This window comes from Parus major, chromosome 1A (assembly GCF_001522545.3).
Source record: "Parus major isolate Abel chromosome 1A, Parus_major1.1, whole genome shotgun sequence".
NCBI lineage: Eukaryota > Metazoa > Chordata > Aves > Passeriformes > Paridae > Parus > Parus major.
This window is the reverse complement of record NC_031773.1, coordinates 33,634,383-33,653,536: the sequence shown is the minus strand read 5'-3', so window position 1 is coordinate 33,653,536 and position 19,154 is coordinate 33,634,383. Positions and strand designations below refer to the sequence as shown.

The 19,154-nt window shown below is 39.6% G+C and overlaps 1 protein-coding gene across 1 annotated transcript in view; it reads right to left on the bottom strand.

The window, feature by feature from the left end:
- The window catches only part of CNOT2 (CCR4-NOT transcription complex subunit 2), an 82,909-nt gene extending 68,471 nt beyond the window's left edge, over window positions 1–14,438 (bottom strand). Inside the window, exon 1 of the mRNA XM_015628405.3 lies at window positions 14,314–14,438. The gene's annotated coding sequence lies outside the window, so the exon portion shown is untranslated. The remainder of the gene's footprint in view (window positions 1–14,313) is intronic.
- Window positions 14,439–19,154: the final 4,716 nt, after the last annotated feature.

Genomic DNA, 19,154 nt, shown 5'->3' with positions numbered 1-19,154 from the left:
AATTATACAGACAAAAAATTATCTCTCAACCAAAAGAATCTAAATAAATTTTCTGAAGTACAAACTCTGGTTTTGCCAGACAAAGAAGGTTGAAGAGAAAGGATCCCAGAGGCATTGTGCCTAAAGAGCAGGCAGTAAGCAGCCTGTGAAGAGCCTGTAAACAAACCATAATTCAATACAGGCCCTTCACCAAGAAGGACAAGCACCATAACACAGGAAGGATGACAGAGTGGGGGAGACGAAAATACAAGTCAAGAACTGATCCCTAACAGGAAAATATGCTAACCATATTCTCATTTGACGTCTCGATAATCACTACTCACACAGGCACATCAGAGGCAGTCTTCAAAAAATGTGCAATCCTATAGAGATCCTACTGACTATACACTGTTGCACAGGGTTTGGTTTTGGGTTTTTGCAGGGTTTTTCTAAGATCATTCAAAGGTTTCTCAATCATTATTATACTGTAATTGCTATAATGATACCAGGTTTATTAGGATTCTTATGCTTTAGCACAGGTCTAACAGCTCTACTGCCTATTCACATAGAAGATTCTTACCAAAATCTTGGGTTACACACAGAGAAGAAGACCTGCATAGTAACAAAAAAAATACCCATCTGGAAACTGAAGCATAAAAAGGGAAGTTCTATTTCAGCAACTCACATGCTTTAAGTCCATCCTAGTGAAAATCCCTGATTATTTGCAGCATATCTGCACAACATTAAGACTGGCTGCATGTGTATTGCCACAAGCACAGTCTGAAAAGGAAGACAAGGGTACAGCACCATTTACAACGTCTCCTGTTTTACACATTGCCATAACACGCACTCTTTCAGTTACACACGTTCATTAACAGAGCAAATGCTCCCTTCTGTATGCACGCATTTTCAAGTTCTTGTGCTTCTTCACCTGGATTTGCAGAGGCCAACATGCCTACCTGTTAGCCAGCTGAAGCCAGAAGACTCAACAGCAATAAATCAATAAACTAAGTGGAGAAAGATATGTGGGATAGATCTGGATCTTATAGCTGACACCCAAGGACTTACAGCTGAGTCTGAGTATTAGGGCTCACTTGTAAAACACAAAAGTGGAGAAAATGAGTCATATATTGCTTAAATAAACATCTTTACTATTTTCACAGTAGGTTTTAATGCAGGTGAACACACGAAATAAAACTAAAATCTTCACCTCACCTGAGAACATTCACTCATTTTGTAACACTTTCACTTTTAATTGCTTCACCCTTTTTCTCATGACATAATCCTCCTATATCCTTACAGAGAAAGTATTTTCATTTACAACACAAACAATAGCATTCATTCCTTAACTATGAAGTTATAGCTAACTGCTTTCCAATCCATTTCTAAAAATATCAAAAACTTTCCTATGGACATAACTTATCTCCCTAAGTGACACTTCCTTTCAGAAAATAAAATAAAATAAAAATCAAATATTTTTTAAGCATTTAACTCCAGAGCCATTTTCAAAAGATATCTTGGGCAGATAGCCCCCTATGAAAACTGTATATTTTAAAGTTGGGAATTCTGAACAAAATCCTGTAATTTTAAGTTTAAGCAAACATTTCTAAACTAAGGATTTTCAAGAAATTTTCTATAGCTCATCTTATGCTTCATGTTCAGAACAGCACAATAAATTGCATGCACACAAAATGCACTTTAATATAGACCTTGTTTAAAATCACCTTCAAATACACTACTTTGGAAGAAGAAAAAGCTATGAAAACATCAATTCAGTCTTACTAAATTAAGACCAACTTAAAATGTTAGAGAAAGCACAGGCAGTAATATTGTATTGTATAACAGTAGTCATTATGACCCCATATTCATTCACTTGGCCAAATTACAGAATGCATAAGCCTTTCAGAACCAAACACAACCTTTAACCATCTTATAGGCCAACTGATCAAATTTATTATTTTTTAGAGCAGCTAAGACAGTTCAATGTTTTTCAACAGAAAAATACCCCCCTCCAGCTGGAAACATTTTAAAATCTAGTATGTTGGGATGCTCTAGCACTTGAATGCTGTGTAACAGTGACAAGTACAGTATGTTCTCTTCTTAGGAAGCCACTGTGTACCACCCCAATGAAGACCTGCTCAAATCTGCTTCAGCTGCAAGGCTGTGCACCACCCTGCTCACGTGCTACACTGAGATCGTGCAGTGCAGGCTCTCTGCTGTTCTACAACACATTTCCCCTTCCCCACAGGACTGCTGTGCCATGGTGTGGATGTAAGCTTAGCCACGAGATAGCTAAGGACCAGTCATCCTAGGACTGAGAAATGCCTGTCATTGTCTTAAATACCACTTGGGTGCTATCAGGAGAATAGCTATAACACAGGGGAGGAGGAAACCAGAAGAGGAACTGAAGTTCGGAACAGAAACAGAAAAAGAAATTGGAGAAAGAAAGAGATGTGTAAGATGCTGATGGGTAGGCAGAGAATCCCAAAGACCCAGACACTACAGCATGCAGAGCCGCAGATCCTGCACCCATCCCTTCTGGATTTTCCCATTCTTTTGGCCAATGGACCAGGGACCACTGTCAAGATCCACCTCTGCTAATTAATGACACAGAGACTATAGAAAGAAAACATGTCCAGCTAAGATGTTTAAATGCCACATATGTAAAGCAATTTCATTTCTGTCCATTAAGGTTTGTATTTATTATTTTTTTTAAATAATGCTGAAGGAGCCACACACAGATTTGCACAAGTGCCTTCTGCTTGAAATATTTCATGAGTCCATGGAGAAGCATTAACTATTTACAGCTGCAAATTAAATGAAGGTATTTCTGTTATGAAATACTAAGCCAGTATCTCAGTTTCTCTATTTGTAATGTATGGCTGTCACTTCAGTGAGGCAATATAAAAATGTAACTTTTCAAAAACATATTATAAAGCACTTTCATGAAATTGTAATGAAGAAACTGGAGAGAAAACAATCCTGTATTTGCCTAAAATTTTGGATAGCATGATCTGAACAATGGGATTAAAAAAGAAAAACCTCCGTGTGAGAACACCATAAAACCTCTCTAATCAATGAGATTAGAGTGCTCTGGGGAAAACACTATTTGATCAGAAAAACTTTGTAACTGACATGCAGATGGAACTTGAGTTAAGATGGGAAGGAAAACCTTCATTCCAGAATTCCTTGAATTCAGATTCCCTTGAGTTAGCAATTTTAATGGCCACTGAAGCAGGGTTTTATGTACTGAGGGAGGGGTTTGTTTGCAAGAAAACCTCTAACAGTCATTTAAACAGTGACCTATATCCCTCTCAGTTTATGAACTGAAAATGAGACAAGTCTAACATTGCAATACAAAAACAAAGTATCAGTAAGAACAATGAGGTGATCCAAAACTTCACTTTTCCATCTTAAATTGCAGGGGAAGAAATGAAACCCAGTGAAAAGAAGTGATGAAAGAGTAAGAAAAGCACAAAAAAACCCCAAACAAAAACAAACAAATCATAAGCATACCTAAGGCAAAAAGAGAGGCAATCTGGGAGTACAGGAGACAAAAAAAGGCTACCTGGAGTATCCTGCATTTACCTAAACCCCTGTCTTCACACAAAACTTTACTCCTCACCATAATGTGCCTGTACTAACACTGGGAAGCCTTCATGACTGGATGGAACCAAGCTCTCCAGGTTTATGTACTAACCCAACTCAAAGCTTCTCACACAAAATGAAAAAAAATTTAAACTTCTACTAGCTAAGACTGTAAATCATATTTCACATTAAAGCAGCAATATGTGAAGAATATGACCATCTCAGCAGTGTTGCATAGATTTCTATCACTTCAAACCTCAAATTTAGATTAGATTCTCATAATGGATGTGTAATTACAAGGTATCACTAGGAGTCCAGTTCTTACTCAAGGGACACGTTTTTATCTGTAACTTTGCCATTTATAATTCTGATTTTTTTCCCATTTTACTTTGCCAGTTTGGCAGTTTCCACAGAAGTCAGACTGCTGACAGGCGCAGGACCTGGTGATATTTCCCAGGAACGACAAGGCCTTGCAGTGGAACCCATTCTATTAGCAGCTGTCTGTCTTGTTCTAAGACAGCACCCCTACCACCATGGGACTCTCACCTCTGAGAGGAAAATAAAGAAGAGAGAGAAAAAAATGAAATAATTACACTGTGGGCAAAACTGTGGAAATTGCATTCATACAGAAGAAACACACCACGAAAGGGAACTTTCTTTTGCAAACCAAGACAAAATTTGGTATGTCTTCTGGGTTTGACACTACAAAGCATGAGGGCAACTGATTAAGCAAGACCATTTTCACTTTTTTTCCTGCTTCAGCATTAGTTTAATGACAACTGAATTATTTTGAATGGTCTTCATACATAACAATCTCAGAAGCTTACCTTCTAGGCAAAATGTGTCATTCTCTTGTGATGTTACGCACTTCTTGCTTTTCCAGTAAAAACAGTAACAGATACTTTAAAGTGTCACTACAATTATTAGTGACTGAAAGTTTTCACAGAAAACTTTTGATGTTCACCACCAAAATATTAATATCTCAGAAAGATCAAAACATACACACACAATTTTGTAGCATGCCATGGCAAGGGCAACATTAGAGGGATGTGAGCTCATTCTGACCCTGTGTTAATCAATAAAATAACTATCCATTCTATAAGCTGCAAGTCGAAAAGGCAGATATTGAATAAACCTCACATAAAACTTCAAAGTTTTGCTTAATTAGACAGGAAAGGGAGGTTATGCCATCTTCCACAAAACTCTGAAGCTTTTCATAAATATCAAGTTATATGATGAATGAGGGATAAACACACTAACTTTACAATGATAAATTATATTAACAGGACAACTAAGTGTTTCAAGTAAAGTGTAAGGATTCTCCACACAAAAATAAATGGCACATTATTTTCATTAAACTCCTCTCACTTAACAATCCCTCAGGAACCTGGTGATACCAACATTTTCCTGACACAGCCCTACTCAAACCAGGCCAAGACAGCTCAGTGCAGGACCTACTTCACATTAGCAGTCTTCTCTTAACAGTGAACAAACAGATGACAGACAGCTGTGGTGAGCAAACTCTGGGATACACTCTTAAAAAAAAAAAACTGTGCACAAAAATGCTGAAATACACAACCAATGCATTATTCTTGCATTTGGCTCCCTGGACACTTACTCCAGAAAAAGAGGAAATAATACCAGACAGAGCAGAAAAACATATTTGCTATAACAATACTGCATTTCTTCTCTACAAGCACAGTATGAAGTGACAGGCTAGGCCTGGGCTGACACACCAGGATCAGAACAACATGGCATGGTCTGCACACAGGCCTCTTCCTTCACCCACCTTCTCCTTGCCTATCAGAGGCGCATGCCTGCTCCACCGGGGCTGGGGAACAGTCTCAGCCTTTCTACACATAGAACAAAACCTACACTTCTAGAAATATCACATAACTACCTGAATATGCATATGTGCTGTTGGGCCTCAGGATGGACAGAAGTAACTCACACTTTGCCAAGGGTAATCCTAACACTGAAGCTTGGGCTTCTGGTGTCATAAATATCAAGCTTTATATTTTCAGTCTTTCCAGATTACTCCCATAGTTGACAAGAAAGTCGGAGGGTGGACAGCACTCCCCCTGCCCCAAAGTTATATCCACCTAGCCAAAGTTATATCTACCTAGCCTAGACATTGCTAGAAAATTAAATAATTTGAATTGTTCAGATCAAACAATCATTAAAAGCATCTAAAAACATCTCATTTATTGTTAAAGATGCAACCAAATCAAGAGATTACCTGTTTGTTTCATTTTACAAGTATCTATTTCTTCAGATCCCTTTGCATTCATTCTCCACTGAAGTATCAGACCTCTCAGGGGAAGAGAAGGACCTTGTAAAGTGAAGCATTTGGGATATCAGTAAACAATACTGTAGAAAATTAACTTTTAGAGGGACACCAACAGAATAAAGAATGGTTGCCTCTGTTTAGGCCTCAGACTTTGAGATGAACTTTCAATCCTCTCCTCTGAAATTTCAGCTGTGCCCTTAATGTGAAAGCATAGCACCTACTTCAAGAAGTAGTGAAAAATGAAAACCAAGTTCCTCAGATAAAGTTGTAATTCTTGATAAATTTGATTTCTGTCCCTTAAATTATTTACATATGACACGTTTGCTCTGTACAGGTGTCATCCTATCAGCAAGACATGATGCACTTTATCATTTAATTTAACATGTTATTTGCAGCCCAAATTCAAAAAGCATGAGAAAAGCCACATTAAAGAGATCAAAACATTGCTAAGACTACAGCAAGAGGTGTACAGAAACGAACAGAATAGTGTAATTTGATCATAAACGTCACCCTTCTTTTCAAGCTGATTTCAAGTTTGCCCTCAAAGCTGCACTAATATGATTAACATCTCATTTTCATGTCTGAAGCATCCACAGACTTTCAGAACTCTTACAGTTCCACTGCAGTCAATTTAAGTGAGGGCTCTGAGAAAGCACACATACCTGTAAGCAGGAATCCACAGAGCTGCTTTAGGGAAACAAATGTCTACTGAACTATACAGTACCTTTCCAACTGTTGTTTTGCTCAGATAGGCAAAGGAGTAACATACTTCACCATGCAAACAAGATATCTGATATTCCTAAAACTACTACACGACTCCCAAAACAAAGCTACTCTTTGCCCATAAGACACTGACAGAGAAAGTATTTCAGATGTAAATACCCACAATCAAAAATTATGTAGGCTGTGTTCCACTTCATACCAGTGGGGATGAAGCCTCTAGGTGCTAACAATACAAGATGTGTTACATAAGACTATGCACTTATTTTTAGAATCACATTACAAAATTAAGTACTGCACTGGAATCTGTTGCAGAGCCACGGACAGTTACATCAATATGCACAAAGAACAATTGCTCAGTTGGAGCAGAATACTAGATTTGATCCAGACTGAAGTTCTCTCCTGACAGTCACAAAAATACTGAACCATCTGAGCCTATAAAATTTAATTTACATTCAGTAGATAAAGAAAAAAACAAACCAAAACACAAAAAAACACTATTAATCATACAAATCTTTGCTATGAGCAGCAGAATTAATAAAAATTAGTTTCTTAAATATTTGTTCTGTTTCTTAACACTTAAACCATGATAACCCTTAACTTCCTTCTTTTACACATCTCTTTGTAACTTTCCCCCCATATCCGGGAAAAGAGTTGTGGTACAGACACTGAAAGTCTGCATGTGTTTACAGGATGCTTAACCAGCTGCCATCCTACCAAATACATACCAGATCATGTCTGACTATTTCTTTTCCAAGAGGGTGCACTAATTTGAAATTCCTTTCTTCACCTAGACACGATTTTATGAGGTCTGTAAGACCATAATTCGAATCTTAACTTCTCCTTCTGATTTCAGTTTCCATATAGAAGCAAATTTATATAAATTCAGTTAAATGCTTAACTTTTCAGTTAACTCAAAAGCTGTGTTACCTATTTATTTTAGATTTTTATGTTTCTTGTATTTTATTTTTTTATGTTTCTTGCAATTTTTATGTTTGTAAAAACATAAAATAATCCATGAAGCACATTCTACTATCAACTATATCTACTATCTACTAGATATCAACATATCTACTATCTGTTTATTCATTTACTACCAGTGTTTAGTCATTTTCAGCCTCTGTTACTCTTCTCCAGGCTCCCTCCTAAGTAGCATTAACACCAGGGCCTGTGAAGTACCTTTAGTCTACTAAGTTTTAAAATACACTGCTCAAAATGGTTTTGCTTTAATAATTGGACTCAGCAGAAGCAGGTATTTATTACTATAGAAGAGGCCAGCAGCTGTACACTGGAACACATAGTTAAGGAGGAGTTAAAGATGCTGCTCTTAGTGAGCCACTCCTGGTTACCAACCAGCTCTACATCTGGTCATCCTAGTTTTCAAGACTTTGATGATCTCTTGCTATAAAACCTAATTCAGATTAAAAACTGAATCTACCCTGTGCACCATAAAAGAACAGCCAGTTGCTTTAAAAAAAACCAAACATTTAAACTAGTTGCATGTCTTTCATAGACAATAAAAGATTAAGATCATATCTAATATTAAAGGTTTGCAATTCCTAATTAAAATACTAATACCAATGAAACTACTACTTGCCATCAACCATATCCTGCTGGTATTCACAACATACACTGACCTAAGGTAAGCTCAGAAGACCACCAAATTCCTGAAAATGAAATTTTATCCTTGTAAGAAATTTTGGTAGTCCCTGCTCCATCATAGATGTCTCACAACATTTATGCTCTTGCCTAACTAAACTTCCAGGAAATTGGGGGAAACAAAACATGTATTTATTGACCAAAACATATCATCCTAAAAATGCCAAAGTTTCCAAAAACAAAACACACACAAAAGAAAACCCAAAAAAACCAACCAAACAAAGAAAATTAACTCCATACCACAATAGCAAACGAACCTGAATTCCTGAATTTACTTTTACTTCCACCATAAAATAAAAATTGATACTGACTTACTGTCATGTGTAATGCTGATCTTAATCAATTTGATCTGACTGGAAATGTGCAACCACATCCAGAAAATAAGCCAATAAATTAAGATTTCAACATAAAATACCTTTCTATCTTACAATGGTGATTTTGACATGTTAAGAAAAGTACACCACACAGCAAAGTATCAAGACATACAGTACCAACACTGCAATAAATAAACATCTCATTAAAATTATTTTTTGTGTAAAACCATTTTACAGTTGGACACAGCATCACAAGGTACTTTAACATTCAGAATTGCTCATCACCTTGTCAGTCTTTCAAAAGTTGACATTGCTTACAGCTGATTTCTATTTGAAAACCTTTCAGATTTCCACTTCTCCACATCACAACACACGGTACAAACATTCAAGAGATGACCTTCTTCCATACATTTTTTTTAGCCTGCTCAGTCATTACATAAAATACCTGCTTCACACGTTTTCCTGTTTTAAAACTTTTCCAAAAAATAAATACTTATATGCAACAAGTACTTTCTCACAAACCTCATCACTACTGAATGGTAAAAGACTTCAAGCATATACCCAAACAAGTCCCCTACACAGCAGTGCAACAGAAGGAACATTGGCAGACATTTTTTCCATCATTACAATTCTCTGGCAACATTTCCTTTGCAAGAATAGTTTTCAAAATTCAAATAAAAAACGCTTACAGGGAATAGTCATTCTGCCCCAAACAATGCAATTTTCATAAGCTGGAAGGGGAAAAATACTTACTATTCCATTGAAGCTCAAAGCAAAAACTCACACAGTCATATAGACTGCAAGACAAGTACACAGTCCACTGACACAAGCATTAGTTGCTCATTTTACACCAAAACAGGCGTTTCCTACAACCCTCTGACAGAAAAGATATGATATTACAATATCATTATCTGTGTTACAAAGACAGCTTCAGAAAAACTTGTTTGCCAAGATATTGCCTACAAATCTAAATATTAACATCTTAAAAATAGTTGGCCATCTCTTTTTGGTGCCTGAAAACTCCCTGCTATTGTTTCCAAATGCACACGTATTTAGAGTGCAATGAAAATATTGTGGACATGCCATTCTGAAACACATAAGGACAAACAAGACAATTGCCACCTACTGAACTTGGTACAGAGCCATCTTTTTGGAGGGTTAAACATTGTTTTGGCTAACTATATGTAGTAACTGCTACTGGTACATGGTTCCACAGAAGCCATGAACCAGGCAAGTGAAACACAGGAACCCATTATCCTCCTACCACAGAGTAGAACTTGACCATGAATTGGTTAAATGACTTACCCAGAGTAACCCACCACTTCAGTAGGTAACTCACACAGAAACACAGTCCAATTCAGCCCAATGGATTACTCTCTGCTCAGCAACAGCAATGGAAAGTAAGAGTTTCCATTTGATCTACCACAAATACAGCAGCATTTTATACCAGTTTTCAGTTTAAATAAACTACACCTTATGATGAATAAATTGACTTCAGTGACCTATATTCAAACATCATTGATCAATCTCAAGCACAAAAAAATCTGAAAGCAGGATTTTAAAAATGCTTCTGAAGTTTAGTAAACAAAAAACAAACAAACAAAAAAAAAAAAATAAAAAAAAAATCAGGAAAAAATTCCAAGTGACATGGGGTAAAAAATAATTCCTAAAAAATATCCCCCCATAAATTATCCCAAATCAAAAGGAAAACAGGAAGAAGCAATGGTTTACTTAGTACCGAATTTCAAGATTAACAACTCTTGCACTGCAATTTAACAAGGGAAGGATGTGTCTCAAAAAAGTCTTCATTATAATCAAATCTTAACCTACCAGCATAATTTGAAAGGAATCCTCCTAGGAAATATGTAGAGTTGTGAAATTATACATATTAGCACTGCAAAAAGCAATCAGATGGCAGAGTAACCAAGTCAGGGGAAAAAATAATCCACATTTTTCTGTAATGCTACTGATAACCAGTGCTACAGCAAGACAAGTTAAGGGTTTCTCAGTAACCCCTTTAGGCAAGAACCACTTACACCTTGACTTAGAGCCTATTACACAGACCAGAAGATGAGCTAGTGCACACCACCACAACAAAAATATTCTGTTCTATGAAGTATTAAAAATGAAAGATAAAATATATATTATAAGCAATATGAACATTTTATGGCTGGGTTTTTGGTTAGGTTTTTTTGTTCCATTTTTGCATATACAAACACAAAAATATCTTCAATCCTGTGTAAGAATCTCCTGTTGATTAGCACAGACCATGCTTGGTATATACACACCTGCTCTAAAACCAAAATAATTCCACAAGGACAATTTCAAATATCCTACTGTGTAGCATTTTCATTTGACACAATTCTTCCTACGCTATTATAATGCTCAATAAAAGCATAGTTAGCTGTCAAAATACACCATCCATCCTGAAAACTCATGCACAAAGTTCACTGTCAGCATGTAAGCAGGTGCTTTTAAGTCAAAACAGACTACACACAAACTTTCAGGTATTCATATGCTTTTCCAGGTCAAGAGACCAACAAACCCAGCACCTATGTGCTAAAGCACGTCTGTAAAGGAAAAAAAAAAACAAAAAACAAGGGGGGAAAATAGGCCAATTCTACTCAAAAAAGACAACTGAAACAAGCTGTATTGAACTGTTCAGTGCAATGCAACTGAGATATAAAAATAAATTTCAAGCAAATATATAAATATATTAGCAGTTTTCTTCTGTATAGTAAAATGCTGACATACATTTTTTTACTTATTTATGTCTCCAAAGCTCAGATAAATTGAAGTTAACCTAACTTCAACTTCTATGCTTTTGTCAATACTTGAAATTTACATACATACTGTACTAACAGTAATTTAAAATGAGAAAAACTGTATCATTTACAGAGCAATCATTTAAATCTGTAGTAAAAACATTGATTTCACTTCCTAAAAGTACTGTACTTCCACAGAAACTGGTAAAGGTCTTTCTATTTAAGCTAACATTTATAAGCACACACAACAAATGTGGCAAATATTCTGCCAAGAATTAAAGAATTTTTCTTTTTTTTCTTTTTTAAATAACACATTTTTTAAGGTGTCTTTTATTCAAGCACATTATAGCTTTAAGAGAAGACAATTTTAAAAAGTTAGATACAGGGGTTTACTTCCTTCAGAATAAAATTCTGTACCTGGTGCACTTTCTATACTATCTCATAGGAAAACAAGCCATTCAGTATTTCTCATCAGTTTCCAGATAAAGTCAGAAAGTCAGGTGATAGAAACCTCTGTTTTAATTCAACTATGGTGCATTTTTAAGTTCTATTCACTTCTTGAGGTCATAAAAAGGAGGTGGAAGATATTTTTGAATAAAGAAACTTATGATACACAGCCCCTTCAAAACCATAATGAGGTTACAACTTAGCAATTACTACACAACAGACCTTGCATCAACATGAATATTAGAGTAATTTTTAAGAAAACTACAACAGAGGCTAAAAAAGCAATAATGTTCCTGATTTCAGAGTTAATCTTTATCTAGACAGAAATGCATTCAGAAATATAAAAAAATAAACAGAAATACTTTCTGAGATCTACCAGTCCGCTGCAGGCACATAAAATTTTCATGTGAAACAACTGAGGTAAAGACCAAGATTTCCAGGTGGAAACATCCACTTAAGGGACAATTTTTTAGCATCAAACTTCAGGACACACCAACTGTCCTATTTTTTCCACTAAATAACAATTATCTAAAATTTGGTTCTTTTAAAGAAAATTCAAATCAATTTTTTATTATAAATTTCTGGGGTTTCTTTATTTTCAGTTTAGCCAAGGGCTTTTCTCTCATTTCTTGATGGAACTGACACACAAATAGGTTGCAATAACAATGACTACTTTGACAGCAATATTAAGTTTCTAGAAGAGATATGTAGACAAGGTTTATCTACTACTACACTCTTAGCTTTATCAACAACTTCCTGAAAATAAAACGGAAATACACTTGCAAGTCAAGTCAGTCAGCTCTTGATAAGTGAGTATTCAAATCCCTTTCTAAAATCAGAAGCAGTCAACGCCTTGAAGTTTAGCATACCAGCTGAATACTCAACATCAACAACAGTGGAAGTTGGGGGCAAAAAGAAGAGAAAAGCAAGCATGGGACAGATACATCATGCTCAAGATCACAAAACTCGATCCTGTGAGCTATGTTCTATTAATGTCTTTGTAAGAGAACTCAAAGTACATCAACACATACACAACCATTCTTCCAGGTCCAAAATAAGATGCCTTTGCAATATAAACTTCTACAATTATTTTGCTCTTGCAGGTCTTCACAAGTCTTAACAGTCTGAAACAAATCCAACTTTCCCAAAACATAAAGTTTTCCAATAACAGATATGACAGCAGGTTTGATCATCTTAATCTATCTTTCCCCAGCTGAAAAGTTAAGACTAGCAGCCAGTCACCAGCAGCAGATGTTGCTGCTGTGCAGGCACACAGGAGCGTCTCCTTCACACATTCAAGTCACACACACATATATATTTATGAAAGATACACAGAAAGTTCTCCTCCTCCCCTGGGGATAGAACAGTGCAAAGTTGGAAACAACTTTTTCTCTGATAAAAGAGACAGCAGAAATTAAACATGCTTGTGTTAGATGTGAGCAAGCACCAGAAGCAACTAACACCTTATACAAGCATATTTTCATTTTCCCACATTACAGAGCTTCCAAAACAGTTACCTGTAACTTCACGAAGAAAAAAACAGCCTAAAACCGAGAATACCCACTAACTGGTACCTTGTTTTCGCCAGGAACATACATATACTAACTAGACTGCTAACACTGGCCCTCGTATCTTTCCCCACCACCCTACTATCCCCACTCTTATCCCTAACCTGTGACCCTGTGCCACCTCCTCTCCCAGTACGGTCAGTTTCACGCCAGACCTTGTCATTGCCTCTCAGGCGGGCAGGGGAAGGCTGGTTCCTTCCTCTGGCGACCGCGCTCTATCTCCTTTCAAGTTTGTTTTACAAACACGTCCGAGGGAAAGCCAGAACCTGTTTACACACCGCCTTAACCGCCGCCAGGAGGAGAGTGAAACAGGCGCCCGCAAAAATAAAAAAAAAAAATAATTTAAAATTCAACCGAAAGCTAGCCAGCAGCACCCCCGTCTCACCCCCTTTCTCCGCCCGGGGCCCGCGGCGCAGGCCGCACGGCCGCTCGGCGGAGCGCGGGGCCGGCGTAGCCCCGGCCGTGGGCGGCAGGTTCCGCTGCCCCGGCGCCGGGCTCGGGGAAGGCGGCGGGAGGGCGGCCGTGCGGCCCCGCAGGGCCGGGCTCAGTGGGACGGGGAAGGCCCGGTAGCAGCCGCCGGGGCGGCGGCGGGAAGAAGCCGTTCGGGCGGGCCGAGCGGGCCGCAGGGCGAGCTGCCAACGGCGGCCGCAAGGATGCGGGGCCCCGACACCGCCGGGCCGCGGCCTCGCCCGGCCCCAGAGCGGCGCCCAGGGGCCGCCGCCGCCCGCGGCCGCGGAGGAGGGCGGGGGGCGGCAGGCCGGGCCGGGCCTGCGGCTGCGCCCCCGGCTCGGGCGCCGCGCGTCCCCCCCGCTCCCCCTCGGAGACAAAAGCAAACGGAAACCCGGTAAGGCGGCCCCAGGCCCACCGAGCCCCGCCGAGGGCCGCGCCGCCGCCCGGGCCTCCCACATCGGGCCGCGGCCGGGACGGCGGCAAGGCCCGGGTCGGCGGCGGGGCCGGGAAGGGGCGGCCGGGGCCGGACTCACCGCATGAATTTTCTTGTCCCGCGAATCCAAGATGGCTGAGTATCCAGCACGGAGGATGCTGGGGGAGCAACCTTTACCCTCTGACCCGGCCGCCGCCGTGACCCCGCCGCCGCTCGGCCCGGCCGCCAGCGCCGAGGGGCGGGGGCAGCGCCGCTGCACCGCCCGCAACGGCCCGGCCCTGCGGAGGGGCTGAGGGGGACGGGGAGGAAGGGGAGGAGGAAGGAGCAACGAGGCTCTCTCGGCTACGCTCCCTCCGCCTCCCGCGGGAGACGCGGCCCAGTGCTGGGGGCAGGGCCCGCAGGCCGCGGGGCTGCTGGATGCTGCCGCTCTCCGCCGGCCCCACTGAGACGCTGCTGGCTGGGGACGCGCCCGGCTGCGATCCCGTTCTGTGAGGGGAGAGGGCGGCGCGCAGGCCCGGAGCGCCGGGCCAGATCGGGGCGTGGGGGTGAGCAGGGTCAGGGCGCAGCGGGGCTCCCCGATCCTCCCCTCACCCCTGCACCCCCGGGGCTGCCGGGGGCCTGTGGAGACCTACCCCGCGTGGACGCGCTCCCTTGGGAAGCGCTCCAGCTTCCAGAGGGGATATCCCATCCCCCGTGGCCCTGCTCTGTCAACGCCTTTTGGGTTGCAGAGCGCAGGAGGAGCGGCCTGGCCTCTCTGCAGGCTGTGTGTTATCCTGTGGAGGTTTCAGGTCAGGAACGACCCAACAATGGGGTAAATTGTCTGAAAGTTCCTGTTTTGTCTGCTGTGTGGTAGCAGTGGAGAGACAGGTCCTGCCATCCGCTTTGTCTTAATAAAGTGGAAAAGCATTTACAAGATGACACAAGTGGACTTTCTAATTTATTGACCCTCAAAACATGTATGTTATAGTAATGGCTTAAACGCAGCAAGCACTGCTGCACAAAACACTCATGCAAATAATCCCCTTGAATTCAATGAGACTGTCGATATAAAATTAAGCCTGTGCACAAGTGTTTACAGGATGAAGGCAAACACCTTTTGTGAACTGGCTTCTCTGCTCTGTCAAGAAAAACAGTGGCACTGACACTGATTGTAAAATCATCATAAAGTTTAAATTTTCAAGCAACGAGATGAGCAGAATTAGCAGGTTTTTTCCAATAGTTTCACATGTATGCTTTATTCTCAGGTTTGATTTAGAATTACTGAAGAATTCTGTAGGTTATACAGCACTAATGTCTTATAGAAACATTGGTACTACAGTAACATGTCTCTCAACATAAATATGCTTTGAAGATAGAAGAGCAGTCTTCCTTTTAAGCCAGGAGACCAGTTTCTTAATGCCACCAGCTTTAATTGTGTGATGAGTATGGCTGCCATGTCATTGAAATGAATGTGTATATGTACCATCTAGGAAAGCACTGCAGTTTATTATTCTAATCATAAACCTTTTTTTTTCTTTTGTGACTCAAACATTCATGTATTTGCTAGGATCAAATCATTAAAAAGTACCAAAAGTGACATGCTATTTTGAAGATGAACTTCTGGACTACTTTTGTTGTTCAGTCTGAAAAATCAAACATTTCCTCTTACCACAAATCAAATATAAAAGCAGTACTTTTAGACTGAAAAATACAGGCAATGTTATTAATCTTCAGTGATATTAAGTAAGTGTTTAGGTAGTCTGATTCTTTTATATCTGTTTATAAACATTTTGCTTCATTGTGTTTCATTTCACACTTCAGTGGTCTGAGTTTCTTTTTCAAAAGCTGATTTTCATTCAATTTTCCAAAAGAGAAACCCAACAGTACCCAACAGTATGATGCAAGTAAACTTAGGAACCTCATATGTCATTCCATCTACATGGACTGATCTCTCTGTCCATTACAAAATTACAGTTTACATGCAAATCAATTAGCATTTACAGGACAAGAAGCCTGAATAGCTCAACAGAGCTAGGTAATGAGAAAAAAAAGTGTGTTATCTTGGGTTACACTGGTTAGCTTACTATAAACCTCACCAGCACTCACAATATGTGTAAATTGTGATTTAAATTCTGTTAATTGAAAAAATTTAACCTGTCCTTCTGCCTAAGACTGTGTTTAGTTGAGGAAGTTCATTACTCAAGCTGTAGTAGTTGTGTATTCTACTTCCTCTTTTGTTTTCTTAAAGAAAGTGAAAGCATTTAGTATTTTAATGTGTTAAAATAACATTCAAGGCCACCAATAAAGAAGGTGTATTGTCAAGTATGTGTACATGCATTTGCTGCTTTTAGTCTTGACTCAATACATTTTGCTACAAAGGTGAGGCCTGTTTCCCATAGTTGCATCTGTTTAATTAAAGTGCCCTGAGCTCATTTAACACAAGGACTGCTAATTTGTGTGGACAGACATAATCCATTTTGTACCGTGGATGGCACAGTTTTACCTCCTTCTTTAAGTCTTTGTCTACAAACTGATATGCATCTGTTATTTTTATTCTAATTTAATCATTGATCTCTTTGTTTTGACTTATTTCACAGGCTAGGCTGATACAAATTCATCTGAAATCAGTGTAAGAATGCCTGTAGGAGTCAATCTGAAAACTTTTGTCTATAGCAGCACAGGTGAAGGAGCTATAAGGCATGCTTACAGAAAACCTGTCCTGCATGTGACCATGTTTGCAGGCCCCAGCAGTCAACAGTCTATGTGGTGCCATTGACATAGCCTTCTACCTGCTGTTCCTGAGAGCTGGGCCCTGAATGTGTGTGTTCTGAAACAGTTTCTGAAACAGTCACAGCACTTGTCTACCAGCCATTTGGACTTCACTGGCTAAATGCTTCTGCTAATGTCTACAGAAGGCTAAAGGCCTGCAGCACTTTGCTGGAAAGTTTGGGAAGAGGTCATCCAGAGTTAGGTGTGCTTAGAATTCCCAAATGCTTTATGGATCTCAGTGTTCATTCAGAATTCTCTGCAGTTTTTCTGAGGCCTAGCTCCAGAGAGTTTGTAGGTTCGGTGACTCAAAGTGTCACCAACAGATGTGGGCAAGGCAGTCACAGAAGTCAGGAAAATTGCCCAGAGTGTGTGTAGGGCAGGGTTAGAATGTTCCACTTCACCAAAACATGAAATTAAATTAATCATAGCAAGACCACCATCCTTAGTTATGGGTGGAAGCAGAACATGGTGAATTACCAACCTTATAAGTAGTTTCTAAATAGAACAAAAAAGTTAATTGCAACACATCAGGGTTTTTTCTTTCTCCCACCTACTATATTCTTCAGGAAAAACAAATACGGTGCAATCACCTAGAGCAAGAGTTGGCAGCTTTTCAGCAGTGGTGAAACAGGTTGTATTTTTCTTTCCCAGATTAGGGATTCTTCACCTTGGAAGAAACAGCTTGAACCAGAAGGCACTGCCCCTTGATTGCAAAGTGCATTTGATCAGCTTAAACAGTGAAATACCACTTTGGCAGAAGACAGAGCAGGTTTTCTGTTTTCTGCTGGATTTACAAATGTGAGTGTGAGACTCACATTTCAAGCTGCAATTTGAAGCTGCAGCTTCTCCCTAATGTCTTTCTTACAGAATGACGTTCAAAAGGCTCTCCATTACTTTTTTTTGGAAGGTTGTAGGGGTTACAGCACATCTCTGCATTAATCTTTGCCCTAGAAGAACGTAGCAGATTTTTTTCATTTGTATAGCCTATTTGATTTTTTAAATATTTCTAAAACAGAAGTGTAAAGGTGTGTCAAAATGTACACCAAATCTAATATTAGAGATCTTACCATAAAGAGGTGTTGACAACACATGTTTTTTCAAGAATAAAAGCACTGAGACCTCACATTTTCTTTGTGTATTTTCTCATAGTTTTTAACTGTTACACTGAAATTGAACATTAAATATAGAGATTTGTGCAGATTTGGTTAGTTAGTTAGTTTTGCAAGTTAGTCACCAGTTGATAGCGTATTTAGGAAAGGTAGGGGAAGTATCAGCTGTTTCCATGGCACTGTCCTTATCTATCCTTTCACTCCTACAGGGGATTTCCAGGGATGGCTGCTGGCAAGGGAAGCCCTAGAAGTGCAGCTCAATTACTATTTTAGCGTTAAAATGCATCACAAGGTATCCACACAGATGGCTTCTCATCTGCTGGATTTGTAGTTTCCAGGAGGGAATATTGGGAGCAGAAGTATCTTTATCTCAGTCTTTCATATTTTTACTACCAGGAAACCCTTTCTCAGCCTTCTGCTCTAGTGCCTTCAGTGTCTGATTTAGTGCTAATTATAACAGAGTATCAGGGGGAAAAAAATACCAAGTTTAAAAAGAAGTCTGCCAATTCTGGAAAATAATATGACCCCAAAGAGGAGATAAAATGTAGCATTTTCTCAAAATAAGATGCTTCACATTGCTGTATAGCAAGTAAGAAGTCTGCCAGAGTGCTAGTAAATGAGAGGATAAATCAAGAATTAAAGATAGCAGTTTCAAGTGTTTGTTCAGACAAAGAGAAGAATAATGATGCAGATGGAAATACGTTTTCTGGGAGAGAGAAGCACTAGAGACACAAGCAAGTACTAGAGTAGGTGCTGACTGACATTCCTGAACAACATTGTCCCCAGAGAGATGGGAGTTATGACAGTGGTGAAAGAGAAACCCTTCTTATCTTAGTACTCAAGATTGCAGTCAGCTGGTGGTCACTGGAGAGATGCCTGGTCAGAAGTGCTATTTCCCTTTTGAAAGTATTGAATCATGGAATCATAGAATTGCTTAAGTTGGAAAAGACCTTTAAGATCAGAAAGTCTAATTGTTAACCCAGTACTGCCAGGTTCATCACTAACCCGTGTCCCCAAGTGCCACCTCCTCACATTCTTTGAACACTTCCATGGATGATAATGTCATGATAATTTCCCTGGGCAA